The 12,077-nt window shown below is 43.1% G+C and overlaps 1 long non-coding RNA gene across 1 annotated transcript in view; it reads right to left on the minus strand.

The window, feature by feature from the left end:
- Positions 1–1,708: 1,708 nt before the first annotated feature.
- The window catches only part of LOC141092220 (uncharacterized), a 38,795-nt gene continuing 28,426 nt past the window's right edge, over positions 1,709–12,077 (minus strand). The window contains exon 3 of the long non-coding RNA XR_012232712.1: positions 1,709–2,146. This is a non-coding gene — a long non-coding RNA (uncharacterized lncRNA). The remainder of the gene's footprint in view (positions 2,147–12,077) is intronic.

Here is a 12,077-nt window from a genome sequence, read left to right on the forward strand (position 1 = left end):
ACAGTGCCAATACTTTTGTCCACCCTCTTTTTTATGTTTGGTGTGGAATTATATCCAATTTGGCTTTAGGACAATTCTTTTTGTGTTTTTTCATTTAAGACAAATTAAATGAAGATAATAATAACAAAGAATTTGTGTTTGCAATCACTTTCAGGAAGAAACTGAGTATTATTTGACAGAATTGCAGGGGTGTCAATACTTTTGGCCCCAACTGTAGGTGACACCCGGCGATGGAATGTCGGGGTCACATTAACGTGGAAATGGGTGACACCCGGCGATGGAATGTTGGGGTCACGTGGTTATGATTCGGTTATACCGGTAACGGTGGAGACAACCTCTTCCCCGGGACTCACGGTGCGCCTGAGCTAACAGAAAACATGGCCAGGAGTAAAAGCGGGGGGGGGGAAGGGGCAATGCCCGGGGGTAAGTCACCAGACCTTACAACTTTAGAATTTCGAGGACCCCACCAAGTGTCTTTGAGTGAAAATATATTAATAAATTGGTTGCTGCTGTGACCTTTAACATCCAAGAGAAATGTGGTCTGTCGTTTGCTATTGGGAGTGGGAGGGGATGTTGGCAGGTGACGGGTAATTGACCACTCCAGGCATCATGCTCCTCATGTTCTCTCCGCATTGTAAGGGACACTTCTTTCACAGCTCTGGGTGGGTGTAAAAATTATCTCTTCTGTTTCCTTCATTTTAAACAGCAGGACATTGGTGGCGACACAAAAGATGTCCTGTATGTGAGGCGACTAATGAGGCACAATTAATTTATTTTTTCTTCTTTTAAGATTTCAAACACAACTTTAATTCAGCAGAAGTTTTTTTACATGTTTGTTAATGACGGTTAAATAGTAATGCATCTTACGCCAGCGTTCTGCATTCTGAAGATATTTTTCATGGAAGACACTGAAGAACGGAGCATAACGGAAAGATTTTTTATTTTTGAGAGTTAAGATGGTGGGAAATGTATAGAAGCAATTATGGCTGTGGACGCCCATCACTGGTGCCATTGATAAATCATGGATTCTGCTTTTAAAGGAGACATGACGGTCATGATGATCTAATGGATCCTGCTAAATAGTAATACTGTCAGTTGGATTTTCATAGAAGAGCCAAATATGCCAAGATAATTTATTGGGATCCATAAAGTTTCTGTCCCAGATTTGTTATTTTTGACAGCAATATACAAAACATTCCTTTTTTTTAGATACAGTGCTGTGCCAATTAATTGGGACAAAGCATTTTTTTTTAAGTAAAATCGTAAGTTGGTTACCAGTCTGTGATTCAAACCAGTTTTAACTGCTTTCAACAGCCACTCACACCTGCTCAAAGCAGTTATAACTGGTTTGAATCACTGACTTGTAACCAACTTACGATTTTACTTAAAAAATGCTTTGTCCCAATTAATTTACACAGCACTATAAATAGATAATAGTTAATAGATAATATATAATAGATAGCTAGATAATACATTGTGGGCCATTTATATGGATACACCTAAATAAATTGGGAATGGTTGGTGATATCAACTTCCTGTTTGTGGCACATTAGTATATGGGAGGGGGAAACTTTTCAAGATGGGTGGTGACCATGGCGGACATTTTGAAGCCGGTCAGTTTGGTTCCAACTTTGTTTTTTTCAATGGGAAGAGGGTCATGTAACACATCAAACCTATTGAGAATTTCACAAGAAGAACAATGGTGTGCTTGGTTTTATCATAATTTTATTCTTTCAGGAGCTATTTACAAATTTATGACCACTAATGAAATGTGTTCAAAGTGTTGCCCATTGTGTTGGATTGTCAATGCAATCCTCTTCTCCCACTCTTCACACACTGATAGCAACACCACAGAAGAAATACTAGCACAGGCTTCCAATATCCTTTGTTTCAGATGCTGCACATCTCGTATCTTCACAGCATAGACAATTACCTTCAGATGACCCCAAAGATAAAAGTCTAAGGGGGTCAGATCGGGAGACCTTGGTGGCCATTCAACTGGCCCACGAGACGACCAATCCCCTTTCCAGGAAACTGTTCATGTAGGAATGCTTGTACCTGACACCCATAATTGATGTTAATCTCATAGTCCTTTCTTTTTTGGCAGGGTCACTTCAATACTTAGCTCAAAATATTCCACATGTACCTTGTAGGAAAGAAGTGAGGATAACAGAAAATGTATTAAAAACATTATTCTTTATTAAATATTATTAAAAAATTGTAGAAAATTAAAATGACAGGGCAAAAGGCCTCCAAAAGAGGGGGATAGGCTACGGCAGAGCGGAATAGGTGGAAATTACATGAAAAAATCATAAACAACTCTTTAAATTATATGCAAATACAAAGGTTTTTCCATACAGGGATCAACATGCCTTCGTAAATGACATTAAACTGCTATTGTTTGCTGCTACTAAGTTTTGCAAAAAAGCAATATTGCACGTTGCCCAAATTGATTGATAGAGACCTAAAGTATAGCAGAAGGGTTTGTTAATTAGGGTACATCTGGAGATGCACAGAGAGATAGGTTGTAAGTAAAGTGCATGTGCATAAACCAATAAATGCAGTGGTTTTTTACCTGATGTTTAGAAGTGTATCGAGACTAGTGCAGCGTCCACAGGTGGGGACAGGTTAACTGCCGCAGGATGTCTCCCCCCGCCCAACAAGCGCCATTTCGCTAAGTAGCAATCCTGAGCCGAAATGTCGCCATTTTGGGCAATTAAATATCCACAGTTTTTCACCCTGAACTGGTGTGCTGCCTTCATTTTTTGCCTGGTGATTGCCTTGGAGGCACGGCACCCAGGAACACTGCCGGTGCTGCTTTTCGTTTTCTTTTCTTATATTATAGATAGAAAGTTAATATATGACAGATAGATAATAGATAGATAATAGATAGATATGTAGATGATAGATAGATAGATAGATAATAGACAGATAGATAGATAACAGATAGATGATAGATAGATAATAGATATATAGAAGATAGATAGATAGATAATAGACAGATAGATAGATAACAGATAGATGATAGATAGATAATAGATATATAGATGATAAATAGATAGATATGTAGATGATAGACAGATAATAGATATATAGATGATAGATAGATAGATAGATAGATATGGGATAGATAGATAGATAACATATATTTAGATGATAGATAGCTAGATAGAGAATAGATAGATGAGAGATAATAGATAGATAAAAGACAGATTGTAGATAAGGTAGACAATAGATAATAGATAGATAATAGAAAATAGATAGATAATAGATATGTACATGATAGATAGATAGATAGATAGATGATAAATAGATGATAGATATATAGATGATATCTAGATAGAGAATAGATAGATGATAGATAATAAATAGATAAAAGACAGATTATAGATAACAGATAGATAATAGATCAATAATAGATGATAGATAAATAGATAGATAATAGGTAATAGATCGATAATAGATGATAGATAATAGATCGATAATAGATGATAGATAAAAAGATAGATAGATGATAGATAGATAGATAATAGTCAAAACATAGATAGATAATAGATAGATACATGATAGATGATGGATAGATAGATAATAGAGAGATAGATAGATAGATAATAGAGAGATAGATAGATACAGTGGGGCAAAAAAGTATTTAGTCAGTCAGCAATAGTGCAAGTTCCACCACTTAAAAAGATGAGAGGCGTCTGTAATTTACATCATAGGTAGACCTCAACTATGGGAGACAAACTGAGAAAAAAAAATCCAGAAAATCACATTGTCTGTTTTTTTTTCATTTTATTTGCATACTATGGTGGAAAATAAGTATTTGGTCAGAAACAAGCAATCAAGATTTCTGGCTCTCACAGACCTGTAACTTCTTCTTTAAGAGTCTCCTCTTTCCTCCACTCATTACCTGTAGTAATGGCACCTGTTTAAACTTGTTATCAGTATAAAAAGACACCTGTGCACACCCTCAAACAGTCTGACTCCAAACTCCACTATGGTGAAGACCAAAGAGCTGTCAAAGGACACCAGAAACAAAATTGTAGCCCTGCACCAGGCTGGGAAGACTGAATCTGCAATAGCCAACCAGCTTGGAGTGAAGAAATCAACTGTGGGAGCAATAATTAGAAAATGGAAGACATACAAGACCACTGATAATCTCCCTCGATCTGGTGCTCCACGCAAAATCCCACCCCGTGGGGTCAGAATGATCACAAGAGCGGTGAGCAAAAATCCCAGAACCACGCGGGGGGACCTAGTGAATGAACTGCAGAGAGCTGGGACCAATGTAACAAGGCCTACCATAAGTAACACACTACGCCACCATGGACTCAGATCCTGCAGTGCCAGACGTGTCCCACTGCTTAAGCCTGTACATGTCCGGGCCCGTCTGAAGTTTGCTAGAGAGCATTTGGATGATCCAGAGGAGTTTTGGGAGAATGTCCTATGGTCTGATGAAACCAAACTGGAACTGTTTGGTAGAAACACAACTTGTCGTGTTTGGAGAAAAAAGAATACTGAGTTGCATCCATCAAACACCATACCTACTGTAAAGCATGGTGGTGGAAACATCATGCTTTGGGGCTGTTTCTCTGCAAAGGGGCCAGGACGACTGATCCGGGTACATGAAAGAATGAATGGGGTCATGTATCGTGAGATTTTGAGTGCAAACCTCCTTCCATCAGCAAGGGCATTGAATATGAAACGTGGGTGAGTCTTTCAACATGACAATGATCCAAAGCACACCGCCAGGGCAACGAAGGAGTGGCTTCGTAAGAAGCATTTCAAGGTCCTGGAGTGGCCTAGCCAGTCTCCAGATCTCAACCCTATAGAAAACCTTTGGAGGGAGTTGAAAGTCCGTGTTGCCAAGCGAAAAGCCAAAAACATCACTGCTCTAGAGGAGATCTGCATGGACGAATGGGCCAACATACCAACAGTGTGTGGCAACCTTGTGAAGACTTACAGAAAACGTTTGACCTCTGTCATTGCCAACAAAGGATATATCACAAAGTATTGAGATGAAATTTTGTTTCTGACCAAATACTTATTTTCCACCATAATATGCAAATAAAATGAAAAAAAAACAGACAATGTGATTTTCTGGATTTTTTTTTCTCAGTTTGTCTCCCATAGTTGAGGTCTACCTATGATGTAAATTACAGACACCTCTCATCTTTTTAAGTGGTGGAACTTGCACTATTGCTGACTGACTAAATACTTTTTTGCCCCACTGTAGATAGATATGGGATAGATAGATAGATAGATAGATAGATATGGGATGGATAGATAGATAAATAGAGAGATAGATAGAGATAGATAGATAGATAGATAAGTCAAAAAATAGATAGATAAAAGATAGATAATAGACATTCTTCTTGATGTAGTGTCACTTTTCTGATATGTTCTTGAGTGGCAGATTTCCCGTAGCTGTGGCGTTCGGCCCCTCAGACCGGCCAGGACAGATGTTATTTTCGATGCTCTGTTTACATGCAGACATCCAAGTATCTCATCTGCTTTCCTGCTTCATGAACATTAAGGGGAGGCAGAAGCACAGACTGCTCATTATTTCTGCACAAATATGTATTATTGTTGTTGTGTTTGCCAGTAGGCATCAACGCCAGATAAGGGCACGGCTTACTCATGAGTGACATGCCAGCTAATCCCGCATCACACTGCATTAATATTTTGGATAATTCAGGAAATGGCAAATAAAGACAAATTCAGCAGAAATATATCTGCATAATACAGATATAATCGATGAGCTGAGACAATAATCTCGGCAATCGCCCTGGTTATCAAATCATTAGGTAAAATTAATTTCCTTCTAAAATTCATCATCTGCTGTTCCTGTCTCCTGCAGTTCCTGTCTCCCCCCATCGTACACCCAGCCAAAATGAGCTGTAAAAGTGCACGACTTTGTGGCGCTGATCTCCGACTTCCTTCCATTTCCTACTCTGGGTAGATCGTGCCTGGAGTACTGGGATGTTGACCATTTAAAGGAAATCTTTCACCCCATTTTTGGCCTATAAGATGTGGCCACCACCATCAGGGGCTTATCTACAGCATTCTGTAATGCTGTAGATAAGCCCCTGATGTAACCTGAAAAAGAAGAAAAACAAGTTATATTATACTCACTCGGGCGTCCGGTCAGATGGGTGTCGCGTTCAGGTCCGGCGCCTCCCATCTTCATACGATGCCGTCCTCCTCCTTGCTTCATGCTGCGCTCCTGCACAGGCGTTCTTTATCTGCCCCGTTGAGGGCAGAGTAAAGTATGCAGTGCGCAGGCGCTGGGCCTCTCTGACCTTTCCCGGCACCTGCGCACTGTGGTACTTTACTCTGCCCTTAACAGGGCAGATAAAGTACGCTTGCGCAGGAGCACAGCATGAAGCAAGGAGGAGGACATCATCGTATGAAGATGGAAGGCGCCGGACCGGACCGCGACACCCACCGCACCCGCCCTTGCCCCCTGGTGAGTATAATCTAACTCGTTTTTCTTATCTTTCAGATTACATCGGGGGCTTATCTACAGCATTACAGAATGCCGTAGATAAGCCCCTGATGGTGGTGGCCGCATCTCATAGGCTGAAAATGGGGTGACAGATTCCCTTTAAAGGTAATGATCCCACAGCTCCGTTGTCCGCTTCAAGCTTCCTACATAGGTCCTGATAGTGAGTGAGACCAGGAGATGCCAGAGTTGCACAAATGACCCTTTGCCTGCATGCCCAGCCTGAAAGAGCTGAGAGGCAGAGTTTACCACGGAGACCCCTAAATGGAGGTAAATGTGAAAAAATAGTGACCAAAACCTGCAGAAGAGATGCCAGCGGGGAACATGAAAGAGCGCAGATCCTGTGACACAGCTGAGAGAGAGAGCAGAATCTGCGAGTGAGCAGAATGTTTCCCCATGATGTTCAGTCAAATTTTCCAACATTTAGTCCATTTGCAAAGTACAAAGTATTCCGCCAGCACAATATGTCCACAGTCATGCCCTTTTGTGCCAATTCCCCACTTTTCGCACCCCTTTTGCTACTAGCACATGCCAATTATTATTACATTATTAGCCTCAGCACCTTGATGAAGCCTGTAAAGGTGAAACATACCGAGGAGGGTTCTTTGAAATTTTAAATAGCACTCTGCCCAAAATTATACACTTTATATGGTTATATGGCTTCTAGCTTCCTGACTAATGGTGGACAGCAGCAGTCTTCTATTAAAAGATGCTATTAATATGATAGCTACATTATTACTGATGGTTTAATACAATATTACATTAAGTTTCTCATAAGATGAGACATATCAATAGCAGTGTCTGGCCACAGCAGCATATACATCAACAGCAATAACTAGCTGTAGGAACAAACCCATAGTTGTGACTTTAGGGATCATCAATACATTACTGGCATCATCTAGATACAATAAAAATTGCATTGATGGTATAGAAATATATTATGGCTAGATTTAATGATCAGAATATTATGCAATTGTCCACTTCTCTGTGTATAGAGATTCTCAATGTATCAGAGGTTGCTGATAGCTACAGTTGTAAGGGGTTACAAGGCCCCAAGCACGTCCCAGTTAAGTATTAATGCTGTACATATTATTGTATATATTCTTGTTTTAGGTCTTGGAAATGCTGCAATGTATATAGTGCTAATGTTTTATAATATCATATTGTATGTTCATAGTTGTCTAAGGACAGTGTAGTTTGGCCACTAGATGGTGCAGTTTAGCCTACATACTATTAGATAGGAATTCCACATAGTGTATATACTATAGTAAGAATAAGAGGGTTAGCATGTGAATAGTTAAGATAGTGTATAAGTCGGTGTATAAGTCAGGAAAGACTTCCTGATAGGTCTCAGTTGGGGCCAGGGCACCCACTCAGCTCACTTGAGCTAACTAGCTCTGGGCAACACCGTGCCGCACAATGTTTGCAAGCGTTAAGGCCCAGCCATCTGATATTTGTGGCCAGGTCATCATCATAAGTAGAAGCAGCAGCAACAGTTGCTAAGGAAGACTAAGCATTATGGGCAGGTCACTCAACATGTGGCAGCTTATTGCATGGGCTGATGCTGTCAGGACTGGGGCGAAACAGTCAAGGGAGTCCCCAAATGGAGTAAGCCTACACATGGAGGATGCTGGAGAACCGAACGGTATGGTTCGTTCCGGAAGCAAGCTTAGTGACACAGAGAAAAGGGCAGGGACAGAGGAAGAGTTGCATGATGTGAAACCTTTTGCTGATGTTGGAGCAAATATAGATATGCTGTGTACAAGGATCAGTAAAGTTGTTAATTTGCAAGTTGATTTGGACTGTGGCTCGTGTTGTGAAAAACCGGACCGAGGAAGCCTCCAGAAACGTACAGAGGGCCATGACGGTGCAGGTGAAGAAGCCACAGGTATGCAGAGCTATGGAAAGTATGTGTATGTGATGGGGGGGACAGGGTGCGCTAATGCAAATGCTACCACCCTGTACCTGCCTCACGCATTAACAAGTGAATTCATATTTGGCTACAGTAGTAATATATTTTACCCAGGTTTAAGGACCAGAAATAATGTGAAATAATAGCTTATAGCTTTCCCATAAAGTTTTCCAGTGTATAAATTGTTGGGGATTTGGTTATTTATTGTGAAATTTGTGTCTGCCCATTAACGGTTATAAACTTTACTCTTTGGGTACAGTGTGATCTTACTCTACACTTGATCAAATGCTCAATAGATTTACTTTATTTTTTTGAGCTAGTTACAAGTTAAATGTTTTTTTTTTTTTTGGGGGGGGGTCTGGTTATAAATAGTGTTGAGCATTCCGATACCGCAAGTATCGGGTATCGGCCGATATTAGCGGTATCGGAATTCCGATACTTAGTTCCGATACTTTTGTCATATCGGATTCCGGAATCGGAATCGGAATAGGAAGTTCCCATCATGCTATGAGCCTGCTTGCTTTGATTAAGCCAATGGGAATCCTCCGAAGTGTGGGCACATCCTGTTAGGCATGTAGGCATGTTAACTATTGGCATGGGTGTGATTGGCTGCCGAAATGATGTCATGATGCACTATAAAAGCCACCGCAGCCGCCATTTCTGGTCACTCTGCTGTGAATTCAGTTAGGGACAGGCTGCTGTAGAAGACTGTGAGGGACAGTTAGAAATAGCGATTCCACCAAACATCTAGTGCTTTACCCAGGCTACATAAACCACCACTGTAGCCTTCTTTGCCCTAGCAGCAGTGTTCACAGCTGTCTGCAAGGGCTGTGTGAGTGCAGCTCACGCTGTGGAGTGGGTCCTGCAGCCACGTCAGGCTGTAGGCCACCCAGTGTGATCACTGCTGCCTCATACATCTTTTATTTTTTGAGCTGCATTTTTTACATAATTTCAATCTAGTGTGCTTCCATCCGTATCCATATACGTTGGTTGCAAACACTAGTAGTAGACAGCGGAGCCTTTCTGCAGCCTTTCAGTGCTAGTGTCCACTTTGCTGCACTGTTCACGGCTGTCTGAGAGGTCTCTGACTGTGTGTGAGTGCAGCTCACGCTGAGTAGTGTGTCCTGCAGCTACGTCTGGCTGTAGGACGCTCAGCGTGCGTCAGTGCCTCACACATATTTTTATTTGAGTGCAGCTCATTTTTTCTTCTATTAGTGTGCATCCATCCGTCTCCATCTACGGTGGTTGCAAACACTATAAAGGAGTACACAGCGGAGCCTTTCTGCAGCCTGTCAGTGCCAGTGCCCACTTAGCTGCACTGTTGACGGCTGTCTGAGAGGCCTCTGACTGTGTGTGAGTGCAGCTCACGCTGAGTAGAGTGTCCTGCAGCTACGTCTGGTTGTAGGACGCTCAACGTGCGTCACTGCCTCACACATATTTGTCTTTGAGTGCAGCTCATTTTTTCTTCTCCTATTAGTGTGCATCCATCCGTATCCATCAACATTGGTTGGTTGCAAACACTATATAGGAGTAGATAGAGGAGCCTTTTTTTCTGGCTTGTGCCCTGCCGGCGCAGCCAGATTAGTATTACCCAATTTTTTTGGAGCCTCATCTTTTGCATTGTAGGTTACCTGCCTGCATTGTAATAGCTCCAAAAAGTTGGTGATACTATCAGTTTCAATTCTTTGTTCACATACTTTGAGTTTGTTTCCAACAAAGAAACCACAAAAAAAGTTCACCAAACACTACATTTTGAACTTGTGTAGGCCACATCAGCTCCTATTAAACTCTAGTCCACACACACACACACTTCATAAAATTAGTGTTTCTTGTACCTGTAACCAGCTGTTCAGGAATAAGCACACTAAGGCCCCCCTTTGTACTTTTTTGCCTATCTTAAGCAGTCTTGCAAGATGAAGAAGGCAGGGAGTAAGGCGCGGGGCGTGGAGTTTCAGCAGGGAGAGGACGTGGGGATTCTGCAGGGAGAGGACGTGGGGATTCTACAGGTAGAGGACGTGGGGATTCTGGGCCTGCTGCGGGCACCAGTGGATCAGCATCCCCCAGTTTTAGCAGGCAACAGTCCTTTATGCGCAGCTTTGTAGGACCTCAACGTACCCCACTGCTGCGGGAGGAACAAATTGAAGCCGTTGTCGGATGGATGGCAGCTAACGCATCGACTTCAATTACTTCCGCATCCTCTCAGGGTCAGAGCACCGAAGAGCAACCATCTGTCTCTTCACCACCTGCCAAAGTGCCCAGGCAGTCAGAGAGACATGGACAGGAGCCATCACAGTCTCTACTTCTGTTCTCGGAATCTGTTGGCTTGGAAAGAGGGGGCCAGCCAAGCAGCATTCCTGAATGTGAAGAAGAGGGAGTATGCAGTGATGCGCAACTTCTTTGTCCCTCTGAATCTGAAGAGGCGAGTGGGCCAGTGCCTATGGTCAGCACACCTCAGTACGCATCAGATGATGACGAGACTCAGTTGCCACTTTCTGGTGCGTACGGTGCTGGCGAGACAACCCCGGAGAAGCAGCTGTTTGAAGAGGGGAGGGAAGATGATGAGGTCCTTGACCCATCATGGCGTGAGCAACAGGAAGGTGGTGGGAGCAGCTCGGAGGAAGAGATTCCCCTACCGGCCAAAACAGGAGGCAGAGGGAGGGGGAAGACTTGGTTGCCTGTACCCTCCACTTCGGCACCCGTTAGGAGCATTCCTCCTTCCAAAGGCAAACCGGGCGCTCACAAGAGTTGCAGTGCGTGGTCCTTTTTTGACACAGTTGCAGATGACATTTGCTTTGTCAAATGCAAGCTGTGTCATCAGAGAGTCAAAAGAGGGAGAAATGTCAGCAACCTCAATACCACAAATATGTGGAAACATGTGCGCACCAAGCACGAGTTGGAGTTGCAGAGACACCCTGAAGACGTAGGCCAACGTACAGCACCACCTACCACCTCTTCAGTTCGTGTTGGGCCCTCTTCCTCCAGCTCACACACTGCTGGTTCGGCTTCCTCACAGGATCGCCAAGGAAGAACCTCTGCCACTGTTGTCCGGAGACCCTGTCAGATTACACCCATAGCAGCACGTTCCCATCCATCACAGCCATCGGTAGCACAGGCATGGGATAAAAGGCGCCCTTACTCGGCAAACCATCCCCGAGCAGTCTCTGAATGCTGGCATTGCCAAACTTCTGGCAGTTGAAATGCTGTCATTCAGGCTGGTGGACACTGACACCTTCCGGGACTTAATGGCATTGGCAGTCCCCCAATACAACGTGCCCAGCCGCTTTTATTTCAGCAGGCGAGCCGTCCCTGCCCTGCAGAAACATGTTGAGGGCAAAATAAAACATGCGCTACTAAACGCCGTTAGTAGCAAGGTCCACCTGACCACCGATGCGTGGACCAGTAACCATGGACAGGGACGATACCTTTCCCTCACTGCCCACTGGGTCAATGTTGTGGAGCCGGGTACGGATCTGGAGAGTGGCGCTGTACGTGTTCTTCCAACGCCACGGATTGCAGGACTCCAGTCTGTACACATAGACTCCTCCTCCTACTCAAGTTCCTCAGAAACAGCAGAGCAGGAGCCTGTTACGACCGATATGAGCACAGCCGTGGCCAAACGTCAACAGGCTGTACTCAAATTAATTTCTTTGGGGAATCGAA

Source organism: Dendrobates tinctorius, unplaced genomic scaffold (genome assembly GCF_039654945.1).
Source record: "Dendrobates tinctorius isolate UK_male_01 unplaced genomic scaffold, ASM3965494v1 ptg000058l, whole genome shotgun sequence".
NCBI classification, from domain to species: Eukaryota; Metazoa; Chordata; class Amphibia; order Anura; family Dendrobatidae; genus Dendrobates; species Dendrobates tinctorius.